The sequence below is a fragment of the Macrosteles quadrilineatus genome, unplaced genomic scaffold (genome assembly GCF_028750875.1).
Source record: "Macrosteles quadrilineatus isolate MER2022 unplaced genomic scaffold, UCM_ALF_1.0 Scaffold_5__1_contigs__length_97177068, whole genome shotgun sequence".
Classification (NCBI taxonomy): domain Eukaryota; kingdom Metazoa; phylum Arthropoda; class Insecta; order Hemiptera; family Cicadellidae; genus Macrosteles; species Macrosteles quadrilineatus.
Genome location: NW_026542598.1, coordinates 58,239,502 through 58,256,956, shown reverse-complemented (window position 1 = coordinate 58,256,956; position 17,455 = coordinate 58,239,502). Strand labels below are relative to the sequence as shown.

The following is a 17,455-nucleotide window of genomic DNA, read 5'->3' as shown; positions in this document are numbered from 1 at the left end:
AAGAGGGATTCCATTTATGTGAGCCAAATATTTAATTAACTTTGGGTAGAGAAATTAAACATTGCATTGACGTGAACCAGAATGATTTGACTGAGCATTTACTTTAGATACTGGAAGCGGGACAAGAAAAAGGTACAGCATAGATACTGCAAGTAGACATTCCAATTACTTGAACTCAGAGACATGCCATTGACTTTGGATATGTGCTGCAAGTATACCATATACTCCATATACTTCAACCAGACGTGCCATTGACATTAGATACTGCAAGTAGACATTCCATTTATTTTAATCAAGTGGACCATTGACTTTGGATTCTACAAATAGACATCCCCTTTACGTAGATTTAGCATTGACTTTGGGTTCTGCAAGTAGACATCCCATTGTTTATGTGAGCCAGATGTACCATTGACTTCTCAGACATCTCATTACCGTGAACTAAATGTAACATTAACTTTGGATACTATAAGTAAACATCCCATTCACGTATAACAGACGTAGCATTGACTTTGGGTTCTGCAAGTAGACATCCCATTGTTTATGTGAGCCAGATGTACCATTGACTTCTCAGACATCTCATTACCGTGAACTAAATGTAACATTAACTTTGGATACTATACGTAAACATCCCATTTACGTATAACAGATGTAGCATTGACTTTGGGTTCTGCAAGTAGACATCCCATTGTTTATGTGAGCCAGATGTACCATTGACTTCTCAGACATCTCATTACCGTGAACTAAATGTAACATTAACTTTGGATACTATAAGTAAACATCCCATTCACGTATAACAGACGTAGCATTGACTTGAAAAAGTTTTTAATTAATATGCTTGCTCCACTCAATATTGCAAGCAGACAACTGCATTGTACACCTAGTTTAAATTTGATAAGTAACCTACATTATTTAATAGATGGTAAAGACCTATTTTTGAAAATCTTGTATAGCGGCCGTATCAAGTCTTTAAAATTAAATACAGTAAAATCAAAACCATATAGGTAAAGAAAGCTAATTTTGTTGTGTTTTAATTAGAAAATGTTCTTAATATTCTAAAGGTACTAAATATAAGAAATCGGTTCGTGAATAAGGGAGAAAACTCATGTTTAAGATACTGTGTTCATAAAATATTAGCGCTCATGGAATAGCTGACAATTGAAACAGCTATTGTTTCAGCTAACTAGCAGTGATGTTACCCTATGACCTCAGATACTTTTTTGATTCACAGTACCTTGAAGATTAGTTTGGCTTTGGTCCAGAAATGAAATCTTAAAAGGTTGGTAGACAATACGGGAACACCCTGTACACTGTTCAAAGCACATGTTGAGGTACTTGTTGAAATAAAAGTTTGATATCACAAGAGGTAAACTGATTGCAAATCTGTGTACGCAGTGGGCGGCCAGACGCGACGAAGGGTCAATAAAATGTGAGGCCATTTACCCACAGTGACTCATTGTCGACTCGTGGGGAATAACTACAGCTTGGCGGAGACAAAGTACAGATGGAAATCCTGAATTTAATTTTAAAAATCGTAAACATAAATTAAATATATTACGAAAATCTAATTTGCAACCGATTGCGCTTGACGTAGTTTAATGATAGATGTAATTCTAAAAGTCTTAAAGTCACCGGTTCGATCCTGAAGAAGTCAGTAATTTTTAAATGAAACTAGATTAAGCTGCCCATGTTTGTTCTGCTTTTTGTCATTATAACTGACTAAAAAGTAGCTTATCTTAATCAAAAACAAAGCTACATAAGTTATCATCCATTCCACACTCGTATTTCACTCATGTTTGGGATCAAATGCATGCTAATTTAATTTGTCCATTTTCATAACATTATTAGTGACACAAAAAGAATTGATACACATCACAAAAAAATACTTTGTGAAAGTGAAACGCATATCACCAATTATGAACCCTAAAATTAGAGAACAGAAAAAGCTAAATAAGATTGAACAGCCAAAATCATTATAATTTGATTTTGCTTATAATAAACTATCGATCAATCAATGTTTTGTCGACTCTAAACTGCAACGGAGATTCATTTAATTTAAAAAATTGTAATTGTAATACTTACATGTTTATAAAACCCGGTACTAAGCATGCGCGTGATCTTTTAGATTAACAGTTATGTTAACACCACGCCTGACAGAACGAACACATTGCTTGATTTCTCAGCGATGTCGGCCTGCTTGGGCAACTAACGATGACCGTTATTTTCTTTCAGCTATACAGGAGGCCGAATGGCCATTTTTTTATATTTTAACAAGGTCATTTTGAAAAACAATCATCCAAACTGTGTTTTTTTTTCTTTTTTTTCATTTTTAAGGTTGGTTACAACAATAATTTTAAATAGCCGCATAAAATTGCTTACATTTTGTTCAACCTCATACACGTTGACTAATGGAAAATTTTATTTTTACAGAGATCTTTCTAGATTTTGATTTAAATAATTTTATACATACAACTTATGCTAAATATTAAAAACCAAATGAAAAAAAAAATTTAAATAGGTAAATGTGTAGGGTTAGTGTTTTAATTATTGTTTATTATATGAAAATATATTGTACTGCATTGTTTATTGTGTGTTTCCTTTTTTAAAGATAATATATTTTTGAGAGAATATTATTTTTGAGATTTTTTATTGATTATGCAAGATTATAGTCAATGGTATCAGCATTATCTATACCTACATCGATCGTGTAGATACAGCCTCAAAGAATAATAAGTACACTCTATATCGCGTTTAAACTACTAACTTCACATCTTTGATATTAAACAAGTAATTAAATACAATAATAGCACAGTATGGTGCAATAATCAATGCAAGATCAGCCAAAGCGGGTCACTCCAGTCCGGTACAGTGTAGTGACCCATCGGACTGAAACCTCCCACAAGTATCTATATCTAGTGACGGACTACTCCAGTGACTTTGTACTCTAGTACAACATTTACATTACAGCACTAGCCAGCAAGCTATTTGGCTCAGGGAATTAAATATAATTAATCTAATTGTATTACATTGACTAAAACATATTTCATAGTGCAACTTTAACTCTGATCCCTTAGAGCATGGATTTTTTCTACTTATTTAGGTTACTAATGTAACTTTTGAAATGTATAGTCATTCTCGATTTACAAAAGAAATACCACTAACTACACAAAATATAATCTTAAGAGATATATAATCAATGGCGTTATTTCTTTACATTTGTTTGACACTCCTACGGTGGAAATAAGACGGTTGAGTCAATTTAGTAAGGCTTTCTCCGTGGCATCTCATCGGCTCCACAAAAAGAATATGTGAGTGCCTAAATTTTAAATATGCAAAATAAATTCAGATTCATCGTTGGGGAAATACATCTTATCACTATATGAAGACAACCAACCAAAAACACAATCCTTTGAGATCTATCTATATTGAAAGAAAGTAAACGAGAGGAATTGACACTTACGAGCGATTCCAAGGAGGCGGCATTGTTCGTGTAAGTCATTTCATGCGTAGGCGCTTCCAATAAGAAAATTACACCTATCGTGGCGTTGACAAGGTCAGGTATACTTTATTGTCGTCGTATGTCGTTGATCACTAACTGAACAAGGAAGAGTAGGAGTCTTGTAGAGTATTTCAACAACCGTTGGTGCTGGCTTGCATTATATCGTATGTAATACTAAAACTTTTGTCTCCTACAAAATTTTGATTTAGGTACCGGTTTTCATGAAATTTGGCATTACAAAATTCAAACGGCCGCCATTTTGAAATTTGGAAAGTTAAAATAATAATTTTTTTTATAAATGTTACTTACTAAAGTGTAAACAATTTTGCCAAGTTTCGTAAAAATATCTCAAAGGGATTTAGAAATAATAAATATTTTCCCCAAAAAACAAAATGGCGGATTACGGCTAAACTAAGCCGAAATCCAAAAAAAATTATTCATCATTTTTGACTTATTTTTGCATGTAGAATTAGGTCCTGTATAGCCCATCACACTTTTTTGTGACACCCTGTATATTGGGAGCGAAACTTAGTGAGTAGATTCTGTTCTATCTGAGACAAACCACTCGACTTTATACATTTGATCAAATTCTACGAAGGATTTGTGTCTGGGACATGTAATGAAACCTGAAATTTGCAGAACGGGAACGGTCGCCAGGTCTAGGGCATTGGAACATGCATGTAAAGGAAAATCAGTTAGAATAACTGGAATATCTGTAAATACACCTTGTATTCATACAATGGTATCATCATTACAAGCCTTGCAGCAGTTATTCCTAACACAGAGTTTGTGTAGTTCGTTTCTACACATTATAAGAGAAAGACAACCAAAGGAAAACTGCCCAAACCCATAAAACATTTTTGGAATATCTCGTGGATCGATACCCATCCCCACATTAAAGTGTACTAGACTAAACACTAAGCTAACAATACACTTAAGTATGAAGTTTGAATATTTCATTTAAAAATAACCTGATAAACCAATGTTCATATCGACTTTGGCGTTAAACAAAACTTTTTCAAAGAAGAACGAGCCATTTTGTACCACGACAGCCAAACTCAGCTACTCGGATTGTGAGAAGATAATAGACAAACTACCAGAGTCAACATTAGATCATCACAATTGCAGGTGTTGGTCTCCATTTCCATTTTCTTCCGCCAGATCCTTCATAATTAAGAGGCTCACCGCGGGATGTCAACTGATGGCGGGAGAGTTCCCTCTGGGATTTTCATGGGAAAAGAGGATATATTGACAATTTGTGGGATAAAGTTTAGTTTGTAGCATTATATCATAGTTCAAATAATTTCGAGTAGGCTAATCTACACACTGTGGTTTTAAATGTCGTACTGTAAATTAACATGTTTGTAATTGACACGTGTGGTAAAGAACGAATTTTAAAACAGGGAGGAATTTAGGTTAATGGTTTTAAACTGATGTTTAAAGCCAAAGTATAGTATATCTTGCCTTATCATTCAGATATTCTTGAAGATATTTATTAGTGATGCGGCATCCTTGGGATAGTAATTCCTAGCATGCATAGGAATGGAAGGTGGAAGGCATGAAATCCAAGGGGTGTAGGCTCCCTCAATAATAATTCAAGAGTGTGTGATTATCATTACACTATATTTTAATATTCATATCCAACGCCATTACTTTTAAGTATTTAATTTTTGAAAATTGCGTATCTCTGAAAATTTTATTTTAAACAGTAATGCATGCAAGCAATTCACTGGCTAATACTGTAGCAATAAATAACCATTTAAAGCACCTGGTGCTGAAAATTGTCTATTAAATTCAGAGTACAGAATGAAATCTATCTCTTTACACTTTGATTCAAGTTAACAGTAAAGCGGGGAATATTATCAAAGTAGGTTGATATAAAGGCTGCTGTTTGTGCATACATAATGCCATCTCCCCCCTCCCCGTCGACCTACCCCTTACCTAGCCCTGGTACAGGGGCGGGAAATGCCATTATTGCATCCCGTAGCCGAAATGACCGCGGCTCTTTCATTAGGGATACGTGTTTTAATTTTCGACACCGACTCGAAACGCAACATCCCAAAGAGTGTGCCTCAATTTGATCTTGGCTATGTTTTGCAATTGCAAATGGTAAAGTGTATATTCGTGTTGAATCACCCAATGCTCCAACAATTAATTTAGGAGTAAAAAGTAGATTTAAAAGTTTAATAGTTTAGCCTATATTCTTGAGTGTGGCAGATTGCGTAAAAATATAATAATAATATATTTGGTTCCCCATATATATATTTGGTTGTTCCATCTACGCAATCAGGGCGATACTGCACTAAGGCCGTTTCAGAGATAACTCCATCTTCACGTGCGTAGTGGTACACCAAACTATAGTCTACACTACGAAGAAAAGTCTTCATTTGCATTGCGTCAGGGGGTGAATAAATGTTAGACGTATAACAACAGGACGGACACACGAAAACACGAAAACATTTAGAGCACGTGCACGGCTTAAAAAACTGATGACCGACTGTTCAATCCTGGTCACTGCAGGATTACGTGGATAACCGGAACAGCTGATAACACGGTGTGCCAACCTTATCTACTCAAACTATTTCTTTCCTGTTGGATTTCTATTATTTTTTCAAAAATTGGATTGGCTGCTGAATTTGTTTGGGAGTTAATTACCAAGTTGGGTTCTTTAGCTGTACTGATGTAGATATGGAAATTTTCGATGCAATTAAGTTTGTGATTTTTAGTGCCAATATGTAGTATTTCTAAACTGTTTAAGTCGGAATAATCATGGCAATACTGTTGAATGTGTTCGGCATAATTTGAAGCAGGTTTGGGTTTCTTAATGGCGCTTATGTGCTCTAAAGCACCTACCAGGCTGTCCAATGTAATACGAATCACATTCCCCACATTTTAGCTTGTAAACGCCTGGCTTTCCGATAATGGTGTATTCCTGTGTCGTATATGTGCTAGTGGGTTTTCTATATGATGTTAAAAATGTGTTTGTTGTCCGATTTAGCTATTGTCAAGTCAAGAAAGTTGACCGAGGAATTTTTCTCGTGTTCTGTTGTGAATTTAAGCCTGGGAAGGATGTTATTCAGGTATTTTCCAAACAAGTCAATCTGTTTATTGTTGCATTTGAATAAACAAAACACATAATCAACATATCGGTGCCAGTAAACAATCTTTCCTTTATGCGCATTAATGTGGCCAATATGCGCTGTTGTTCTATGTTATCAAGGAAGATTTCAGATAAAATTGATGATAAGGGCGAACCCATCCATAGCTAATCCTTGTTCTTGTAGATAATATTTGCTGTTAAACTCGAAATAGTTCTGTTTTAGTACGATTTTTAAAAGAGATACTAACTCTGCTATTTTGTTCATTTTCCAAAGATCCCTTGGTATGGTTCTTACATATTGTTCTACTTGGTTTCATCAATTTGCACACTTGTGTACAAATTGGTTACATCAAATGATACAAATTGTGCGTGGGACGGAATATTTACGGTTCTAATCGATTAACTAAATGTGTGCTGTTTTTAACGCTGCAATTAGCTTTGAATTCAATGTTGTTTCGTATGATTTTGTCCACTTTTCACTGGAGCGTTGAAATAAAGTGGTTAAGTAAAATACCAAACACTCAGGATCGAGTGGTTAAGTGTAATGTCGTGGAAGGCTTATCTGAGTAAGAAAACTGAACACCCTCAATGGGCGGCCGAGCTCGCTCATTTATAAAACACAAACCAAGTCCGCCTCTCCCCCAAACCATAAGCCGAGGTGAGGGGTGCCATAATGGATGGGAGGACCAACAAACAAGCCTGTATATAAACATCCAACAGTCGACATTTAAGTCAAGCTATGTTTACGTTTTAGACAAAAATGATGTAGGCTAGTGTATTTGAAAAAAGGTGCTGAGCACGATGCACAAGTCATTGTCATATTATTTGATATTTCCGGCAAAAAATCCGACACTACCATGTGCAGTTCCGACACTCGCTATAATCCCTCACTCGTCTTATATTCGCAATAACAGTTACTCCACCTCCACCGCCTACCGCCAGTCGTGAACGGCTGACGTATTATCAGTCATGATCACGATATATCGCCTGTGTAGCCGGTAGTCGTGAGCAGCGGCGCTTGACGAGACGACTAATCGATACTGAGATGCAATCAGCAAAATCGATCACTCGATTGGAACACAACAAAATATGTTGCATAAGATTACATTCTACTGAACCTTTACATTTTATATTTCAGTTGAAACAATGGGTGTCGAGGTGAAAATGTTCACAGGGAAAAATGCCCAATACCACGATAACTTAAGAGATTTTTGGTACTTTTGGAAATGATAAATATAGCAATCACAACCAAAGAGTAATTTATATTCTGCGGTACAAAGTAAGTAATGTCATCGCGGCGTGTTACCAGCTGTCAGAAGCTACCTCTGCTCTACGTGATCTTACTCAGTCGACAGTCCACCGTAATGTTACAATATTTAACTCTTTAGGCTCTACTGTTATCACTTCATTGTCGAAGCAACCTTTTTATCCACCACTTCATCGTGGTTACCAACTGGACACCGTCAAAATTTACCTCTGCTCTATGTGATCTCACCACGCCAGAAAGCATCAGTCCGCCGTACCTGTTTCACTCTAGGCTCTCCTATCATCTCTCATTGTCGTAGTAACCTTTATGTCCACCATGCCATCGTTGTTACCAGCTAGACATAGACACCCACTTACTCCCACCGTCAAAATTTACCTCTGTGATCTCACCACGCCAGAAGGCATCAGTCCTGTTTCGTACCTGTTTCACTATTTCACTCTCTCCGCTCTCGCATCGCTTGATTGGTCGAAAGCCACCACTTTCGTCTGCGGATCTGCGCACTTTTTCACCCAATCTGGGAATGTCCTGCACCAAACCGGTGTTTTCTCTTTCTCGATTGCACGGTCGGATTGTTCTGTGGTGATACTTTTTGTACGATAAAATGATAGTGATTTCTCGATGAAACGATAATGCATACATCATGATCTTACATGTGTATAGATGTGCAAACGAGCATCAGTGTGTGCCTGTGTACCTGATGTATATTACTAAATCACTAACCAGCACAAATAGAATATTTGAGTAAATTACACTTTTTACTTTAGAACGATTGTGATAACTTATTTACAACGGTGAATATCGAAACGATCCTCATTGTAATAGTTTTTAGCGTGCATTGGTAATATTTAATTTACTACGATAGGTAGCCTACGTCGAAATTATGAGTATTGAGTAATATATCTTTGATATTAATGGTGTTGATTAAATCGTTACCAGCATGGCAACCCATTAGGCCCATGTTTATTGTTTTTAAATGTGTAAATTCATTTTTTGTGTTTTTTCACCTATTTTAATTTATAAAGGGATTCTGCACATATACAAGAAAATATCTCTGTTAAAAGTATGCGTAGATTTTCCCTGCAATGCACACGAGCTTAGAAAAAATGCTTTGAAGAAACATGCTTGCCTATTAATATAACCTATAGATATTACGGATAACCCAATCGACGTTTTTCTAGTAAATGTGTGTATAGTTAAAATATAATTGTAGTTTTCTTTAAGTATTCCTATTAAAGAACCTAATAACAACATCTTAAAATGGTTTTCTAAATTTAATTTTAATCCATAAACTGTTTACAAATTCTCAAAACACATGCAATTGTTCACCGATTGTATGTAGATGTCTTGAACACATCTAATTATTCTCAGCATTTAAATTAAATGTTTAATGTTTGAAATTAATATAGTCTGAGTCTTAGGTTTAGTTATTCTTGTCAAGTCCAGTAGACTGCTTATTGCATGAAGTCGATGTCAAACAATAGTCCATTTCATCACGAGTGAACCTTGAACTGCATTACCTTGCTAAGTCAATAATGCGGATTTATAACGCAATTGAAATGGCGTAGCCGTGTATAAGGAATGTTAGTCTCATAAGTGTTACCATAGATTAAACACCAAGTTGGTTAGTATGGTGTTAGATAGTTTAAGACAAATTCAAACAAAGCACATTGAACTGTTTGCGGACCTTAATAGGTATATAAGTATAAATCAGAGCAGAGTGTCTATAGAGAGCATAGTCAATGGATTTTGTGTTGCTGTCTTCCCCTGGAGAATTGGTTGGTTTCTCTACAACAGGATTGAGCAACGGCTTCAATGGTTCATCACCTTATTTGTCTCCAAGGGGGTAACACCGACAGGCCAAGGGGTCTACTTTACGTTAAAACAGGCGGATGATTTTAGGACGATCAATAGAGCTTTCTTTTCAAAAACACAAATCGCATGTTAATTAAGGCCAAGGAGTAACAACAAAAAGAACATAACATAATTTTAAGCACTTGTTTAAGCATAAAGGGGGATTTCAAATGGCAAAGAGTTGAAAGAAATAAGATTTTGTTTGGCAGAGTGAAATAAAATAGGATTTTCCCCTGAAAAGTGTTGGGTAAATATGAATTTAATTTGGCAAAATTTTGGATAAAATGATGGCAAAGAGAAGGATAAATAAAATTTTGTTCAGCTAAGAGTGGGATAAAATAGAATTCACTTTGCAAATTGCGGGATAAATGAGATTACATCTACCAAAGCGTGAAATAAATTAATGTGATATCACACAACAACACGTGAAATATTTATAATCGGTGTTCTACGACAAATAATAGGATATTTTGTGTATAAATCGGCCGACCACCACGACTAATCCTGCAGAAATGAGTGTAATTGATAGGCTTCCCTAGAGCGACTATACTGGGTCACTAACCTCTAGTTACTGTCAGACTTAACAAGATCAATGTCAATCGTTACTTCACCTCGCCCTGACCAAGCCGATCAGCTGACCAGCCGCTACCCGCTACCTACCGCGGCTTACCGTAGGAAGCGGACACGTGATTTAAAAATGATTTGTTGTTAAACAAATCCTACAGAAAACAATTGTTTGGACATTGATCGAACAACACGTGGGCAAACATTTATCACGTTTCACGTTGACTTTGTAAACATGGTAGATCAATTACTATTTGTATTATTGAAAGGGGGGAAATTGAATCTCCATCTACAATTAAAAGTATAATTTGGTTGGAAAATAAAAATGTTGTCTTCTTCATCTTCTTATTATCTACATTGATTTATTGCCAGTTATTGTTGGTTTACGTCTCGTATCCTATTTAAAATGAAGCTTAAAATAGACATTTCGTAACTATTCTCAAAATAACAACTAAAGGCAATTACAATAGTTAAGGTAGTTTTAATTTTCAATAGTGCCTTGAAAACTGTTTTATGGGGGATGAAGTGGTACAGTAGTATATTGGACAAACTTTCTCACATAAAAGATAAGAATGTTGGTTTAAGGTTTGCTTAGGTTGGTTTAGAAAGCTTATCATTAATAAAACACGTGGTTCTTGGTAATGTATGTTTAAACATTTCCATTGGACTAAGTTAACTGTGTGTGGTGTTTTGAGCCTATATAGGGTTTTTTAATTATTAGGGTGCATGCTAAGAAACGTTAGCAAGTTTCCGTTTTCAATAACTTAGGCAACGAATGAGAATATTAATTGGAATATTATACGGTAGGCAAGCGACAAGGTTAAATTAAAAGTTTCAACATTGAAGATCAACATTTTTTGATGCTGTAAACATCACTTAACAATCAACACTGTAACCTAACACGGTAAAATGTTTTAATTAGTGATTTTCTCACTATGACACGCAGACAAGTACTGTTGATTCGACTGTTGATTGGGCTATTTATTCCTTACTTTGTTCCTAACTAAATTATATGAATTCCAATACCTGCGTATTGCTCATGTACATCATGGATAAAAACAGTCTTGTCGAAAGGTCGAGAATTTACAAAGAGCCAAATTTAGCTCAATGCCTCAGGGACTTTTTCCTACAGAACTATTTCGGTAAAAACGACGAAGCCTTGGCAATTGTGTGACATAATATCTCTATCCTTGTTCTGTGATAATATTCCTCAAGGTTTATCGCTGGTGTACGGCTTAGTGAGTATTTGGCAAGCAACAAGTAATCAAATTGCGCGATAAACGGATTGCCAGCATTTCCGACAAGCGCGGTGCGCCATGGCTTCCTCAAGGCGTGCCCAGCTGTGCAACCAGCTGATTCTGACAGCTGACTGCAGCTGGCAAGGCCGCGGGTGAATCATGCTCCATTGTCGCTACTGGCTGCAATCGCCACCTTGATTTCGTCTCTAAGAAATGTGTGGCAGCAACTATGAATGCAATCGTTTAGTTCATCTCTTTACACTTCGCACAGGTCGGATGAAGATCATAGCGCTGCTCAAGCATCAACAAAATATTTGATTTGAGCAGAAATTAGTTAAAACAGTACATGAAAGTGCAAACAGCACGTCAAAACTACATACACGTTATTCAAAGGACACATACACAACGCTACCTTCTACTTAAATACCTATGAATCAAACAGGCTGAAATCTGAACGTAACCAACACACCCGGAAACTGAGTACCTATTACACGACTAGAAACAGACACACGCGCGGTTCAAGTACTAGTGTCACTTGGTGGGAACCGAACCACCCGGACCACGAATCCACGTAGTTATCCAAGCCGGGTCACTGACCTCATGACATAAGTTGGGAACCGTGATGTTAATTACACAGGAGAGTATGTGACGTGATGAGCTAAGCTTACGTAAGCCATGCAAATGTGAACACTTTACCCTTCACCGCTCTCTAGCCTTGTAACAACCGATACTTCACACTACACACTACCGAGCCTGCTCGTGGCGGTAGTGTGTGTTAACTCAAATTCAAGTGTTGTAAATCGTATTTCAGTGGCTATATCAGTGTTCTTCGACCCATGATTTCCAATAACGATTGAAACGACTTCCCAAAAGGCAACATGAAGTTAGAGCTAAAATAAAATATTTTTTAATATGCCTACAGTAACTCCAACAATCACACTTTTCGATACGACCTTGTTGTGTTTATATATCGGTGGGTATAACCAACGAACAATGATATAACTCAAGCTTGACCGAGGATGAAAAACGACTCGTTTCGCAGGACTCTTGGGTCGTGTGGAAGCTCAAACTTCTTTATTGTTGAAAGTGATTTAGCCTTCTACGTAATAAAAATATGTTATCTTATTTTGCTTTAAAAGTCCATCACCAACATCGTCCAACTTGTAGCAGTAACATTGTCCTCATCGTAGCAGTTGAAATATTCAAGCACGAATACTAGAAAAAGAAAAGACGTGGAGATAAGCTAATGTATTCCGTTTGATATTTATCGAGTTAGTTGAAGCACACAGTCTGTGGTTTAGGTCAGTGAACATAAGGATCATACTCCATTATAGGCGTCATTATGACATGAACAACGTCAATGATGGTTAGAATTTGCCATGCATATCGATATACCGTAACTGACACTGTGGACTAATATCGGCAATCAAAAAGATAGTTTTTTTGGCAATTTTCATAAGTTTCGTATAATTTTTCGCGCTGGTTAGATTTGAACGGAACAATTAACTACTGTAGAGCCAAAACATCAATGAGTCACGATTTGTATTGACAATCAACACAATTTACTTACACGACACAATCGGTGATTTATCCAACTTCTTCACACTAATAAAATATAGTTCTACAACATATCTATTCCAACAACAAATTTGCGGTGCACAGGATTGCTCAGAAAGCATCCCCTCGAAAGGTACTGCTCCAAAATATTTCAAAATATATGTACGGCCAGACATAAGTCTGGAACTTATTTCATCGGAGGGCACTGTTCCGAAAGGAACTGTTTTGAAAGGTAATGTTCCAAAAGGTTTCGGATCGGTGTCTTTCAGAGTAACGTTGGTACCTGCAATGGTAGATCAAGTCGCGATAAGCCTGGGTGGTGCCACAGAAAGCGCGGGTGTATCTGTCGTTGCTGGACCCCCCGTGATCCCCCAGCTGTCATTTGCTGCACCAAGGAGTGATAATAGACCCCTCTCGGCGACCGCTATCCCCCAATTCCCCGGATCTCGGTCGTTTTTTTCGTCCCCATCAATCCCCCAGTTCGCCACGCGCTACTTTGCCCACGCGTCTGTAACTGCACGGCCTGAATTAATTAAGCGGAGGAAATTTACGAGCGCGCCGCTGCAGAACGGAGCGTAGCAACACTTCCCGGTGGATCAGGGTATGAAACACGGTAACGCACCATGCAATGCTCGAATACGAGCAACATTCTGGGCACTCGACAGCCGAGGTGTGATAGTCTCCTTTATATATGTAGGCAGCTGGCTCGACTCCAACACAGAGCGATTCTGGAGATGTTGTAACACGAAAGTTGTACTTAAATCAAGTACTCGCATTAACCAGGATTTGATCCAACCTAATTTGGGTTAACACGTTGACGTTATCAAAAAGTATAGCCTATACGCATTACCATAAGTATAAACCAAGTGACCTCGCCATTAAGTGTCATACATTTAAAATCATGTCACTCATATTGTAAAAACACGTGTCAGATCTGTCTACAAAATGACGAACGACCGTGATCTACATTTCAACTTGTCTAAAAACTTGTTCACCGCTTCGGATCAGTGGGTGCATCAGCGAGTCTTGAGTCGATTTATTCTAAAGTCTTAGTAGAACTATAATCCATTTGTGTTTATTTTATATCAATCACCAGCAATGCTTAGTTATGCTTAGTGTCTACGCTTAATGATGATAACAAATCAGCAGTCAAAGATAACAGTTTTATCGTACACGCCACGATATTTGCTTTCACAGTATGGGACTGACTGGCCCATCTAAATTAAAACCAACAAAACACTTGCATCATATCCATGTACGAAATAGAACAAGAAGGTTGTAAGAACAAGAAGTCGGTTCTTTAAATCCTATGCAAAGATAAAACAAATTTTGTTCTATAGAAATTGTGACAGTTGGTATAAATAAAGTCCTCGTTCACACAGACTATTTCTACACCCTTATACGATTATTAAAAAAAAATCAATACTGCTAGTCCGTATAATGGAGGGAGGATTATTTCAGTATCCAAAAATCAATTCTACAGGAAGTATTTGTTACATGTTAGGCACACATTTCCATTTTTTGGTACAGTTTTCACGTACCGTAATAACAATTTTCTATGACGGCAAAGATCCATTGCTCTGCTAGAGACAAGTGACAACGTCGTGATAGATAGGCCTACTGCCGATATTTGGCAGATTGTAGGTAACGCAGGTCAAGGTCTGTGATAACCATCGCGTGAACTTCACTGCGTGTTGACTGTTGATATTCGACCGCATTGTTAGTTCAACGTGCAATGCCAATGCCACGAAGTTTCTCTCACTTCCTGGCTTTTGTCAAATAGTTTAAATCCCGTTTACCTGATATAAAATCAGTCTTAACTAGCTTTAACTTTTATGAACGATTTGTGAGAGATTCAATCATTTTCTTATCCAGTTTATCTCAATGATAAGCTTGCTTAAATGCCTGATGTCTGACTTGTAACATGATTAGCATGCAAAGAAAACTTTACAACTAGTGGATGAGGGAAAAAATACATAACTACAAGCATGGGATAATGAGAAGGACAAGTATCTTTTAAGTAAAAGTGTTTTATGACGAGTATTCTACAAAATATTTGTGGAAAATTAGATTAAATATTTATATTTAAAACTCCGAAGTCCACGAATCTACATTATTTGACCGCGGAAACATCACACTGAAATTACTAGCCAGTTAAACTTGCAGCAAATTAAATTTACCGCTACACTACTGTAGTCAGCGAAATTTGTATACTTATCGAACTCCTAAACGCTGCAGTTCAGTGGTTACAGAGTAACTGTCTTACAACACTATGTTCGTCCTAGTTTATAAGTGTCCAGCTACTGTCTAAATTTAAACTCTCAAACTATTGCAAGCATATGCATTGATATTTTAAAAGTAGTAGTTAAAGGAAAAGGTCCTACCTATCAGTTTGCAGAAGCAGTCGATTGAAGGAACGGACATGGTCACAGGCGGGCATGTTGGGGATCCGCGACCACTGCAGGCAAAGCCAGTAATTAAACACTGGTAGAGATAATTCACATACTTGACCAATTACAAGTAGATTGACTACAACACAAGTACGTCACTATTTCAATTATACTGTACACACTAACTTTACTTATCAAAATCATTCGTTGAACTTAAACAATCTAGACCGAGGAATCGAAATAAATATTACAGTATGATAAAGTACTTTGTCCGCTTAGACAAAGGATTACTAGTTTCAGATCATTGTTACAAATTATCAAATCCAAAATCAAATTGAATGTACAGTAGTCTAAAAACACCCAACAAACGTGTCCGTCATAGATACACCACCACCAAATAGACACGGCGAACAAACGTCCACCGTTTTATGTGTCATTGTGTGAATTATGAAAAAGACGTAGTTATTGGAAGTGTTTTTACAAATAAACTTTCCGTTAACTCTACGAAAAATAAACCACCGCAAGACATTTCGATTAACATTCCTGGCACCAATGACGGTCCTAAAATACACAAAATCACCCATTTCCGGAGTGACTGCCGCCACGCAACATTACATTAGTTACTAACAAGGAACGGTCGACCGGCGTTGCTTCCTAGTACAGCACATAGACTAGGCACTGTTACCATTACATCTCTCCTCCCTGCTTCCTGCTTTCGCCCACCACCACTTTCCTGGGACAATGTATCAAAATTCCTGGATAGAGCAGTTTACACGCAAAACAGTAAAATAGTATAGGCCTACAGGCATTACAACGCAAGTGAACTAGAAGTTGTTGAATAATTGGGACATAACTTTGATATTTGACGATAGGGCAACGGGAACTGAGTGGGTTCAGAGAAAAAATAGTTTTGATTTTGTTAGAAACTTTCATTACGCAATGAATATCTAACGCGTTGATGACCGAAGTCACTTTCGATTGGATTATCGAAGGAACAATGACAAAACTTCAGGATTTATCGGCGAAGATGACTGAAGGTTAAGTTAGAAAGAAATACTTAAGTTTGCTGATGTCTAAGATAAGCTAGGTTTCTTTAGCCATGGTAATTTCCAGTGGTGGTGTTTGCAGATATACGATTCGAAACTACCGACTTTTCCCAGGATTAAACGGATAACCTTCAGATTGCTGGACGAGTACCACAATTACTCAGTACTGTATATCCTTTTATATTTGTTAGAGAAACGAGTCTAAGATTTGAAAAAAAAAATCGAAACTATACATTTTTTATCAACGCAGAAATCTTACTGAAACACATTGAGATGGCGAAACAAACTTGAAAGAAGCACTGACTCTTAAGGTTTCGATCAAAATACAATTAAGTGCAACGCAACAGTGTGCCGGTACTTCGTTAGTTTTGTTTGTCTATATAACTTGTTGAGTGGAAAATCGTTCAATATTGTGTAACTGCCTAACGATGTTTAAAATATACATTCAGCGCTTTTGGTATATTTCGGAAAATTTGCGGTACGATACAGGGTAAAATTATAAAAGTTCGCGGGTTGAAACTCGAAAAAAAAACAATGTTCAAAGAATGATTTCTGATGTACGATGGCAGAACAACCTACTATATATAGGTAGGGACAAGTATTCAAGGTTGGGCTTCAAAAAGTCACACAGCCTACACCCTGTCGACAATAGACTATAATGTCCCGACTGTAGACTGACGCACACAAACACACAACACAACACACTCGAGTACAGCACATTACAACAAACCGGCAACAGCTATTTAGAGTCTACTAGTGTACATGTTGCTTGACATCGAGCAATTGTCAAGTACCGGTGGCGGTATTATACAGAAGTTATTTTAAAACTACAGTAATAACAGTCATAATTTTCGATGAATTTAAAAGACCCGACTAAATGCTTATTTAACTAATTGAAATACTCACGCTATTTAATTGCGCTTTGAAATAATAGACGCTTCTTGTA

At 36.9% G+C, this 17,455-nt stretch overlaps 1 protein-coding gene across 10 annotated transcripts in view; it reads right to left on the bottom strand.

Moving 5' to 3' along the window:
• LOC128994791 (F-actin-monooxygenase Mical-like) overlaps positions 1–17,455 on the bottom strand; it is a 135,420-nt gene that overhangs the window by 110,418 nt on the left and 7,547 nt on the right. For 9 of the 10 annotated variants that reach the window (XR_008490918.1, XM_054419562.1, XM_054419561.1 and 6 more), the window contains exon 2: positions 15,458–15,531. The exons of the other annotated variant lie outside the window; for it this stretch is intronic. The gene's annotated coding sequence lies outside the window, so the exon portion shown is untranslated. The remainder of the gene's footprint in view (positions 1–15,457; positions 15,532–17,455) is intronic. 10 annotated transcript variants of the gene reach the window in all.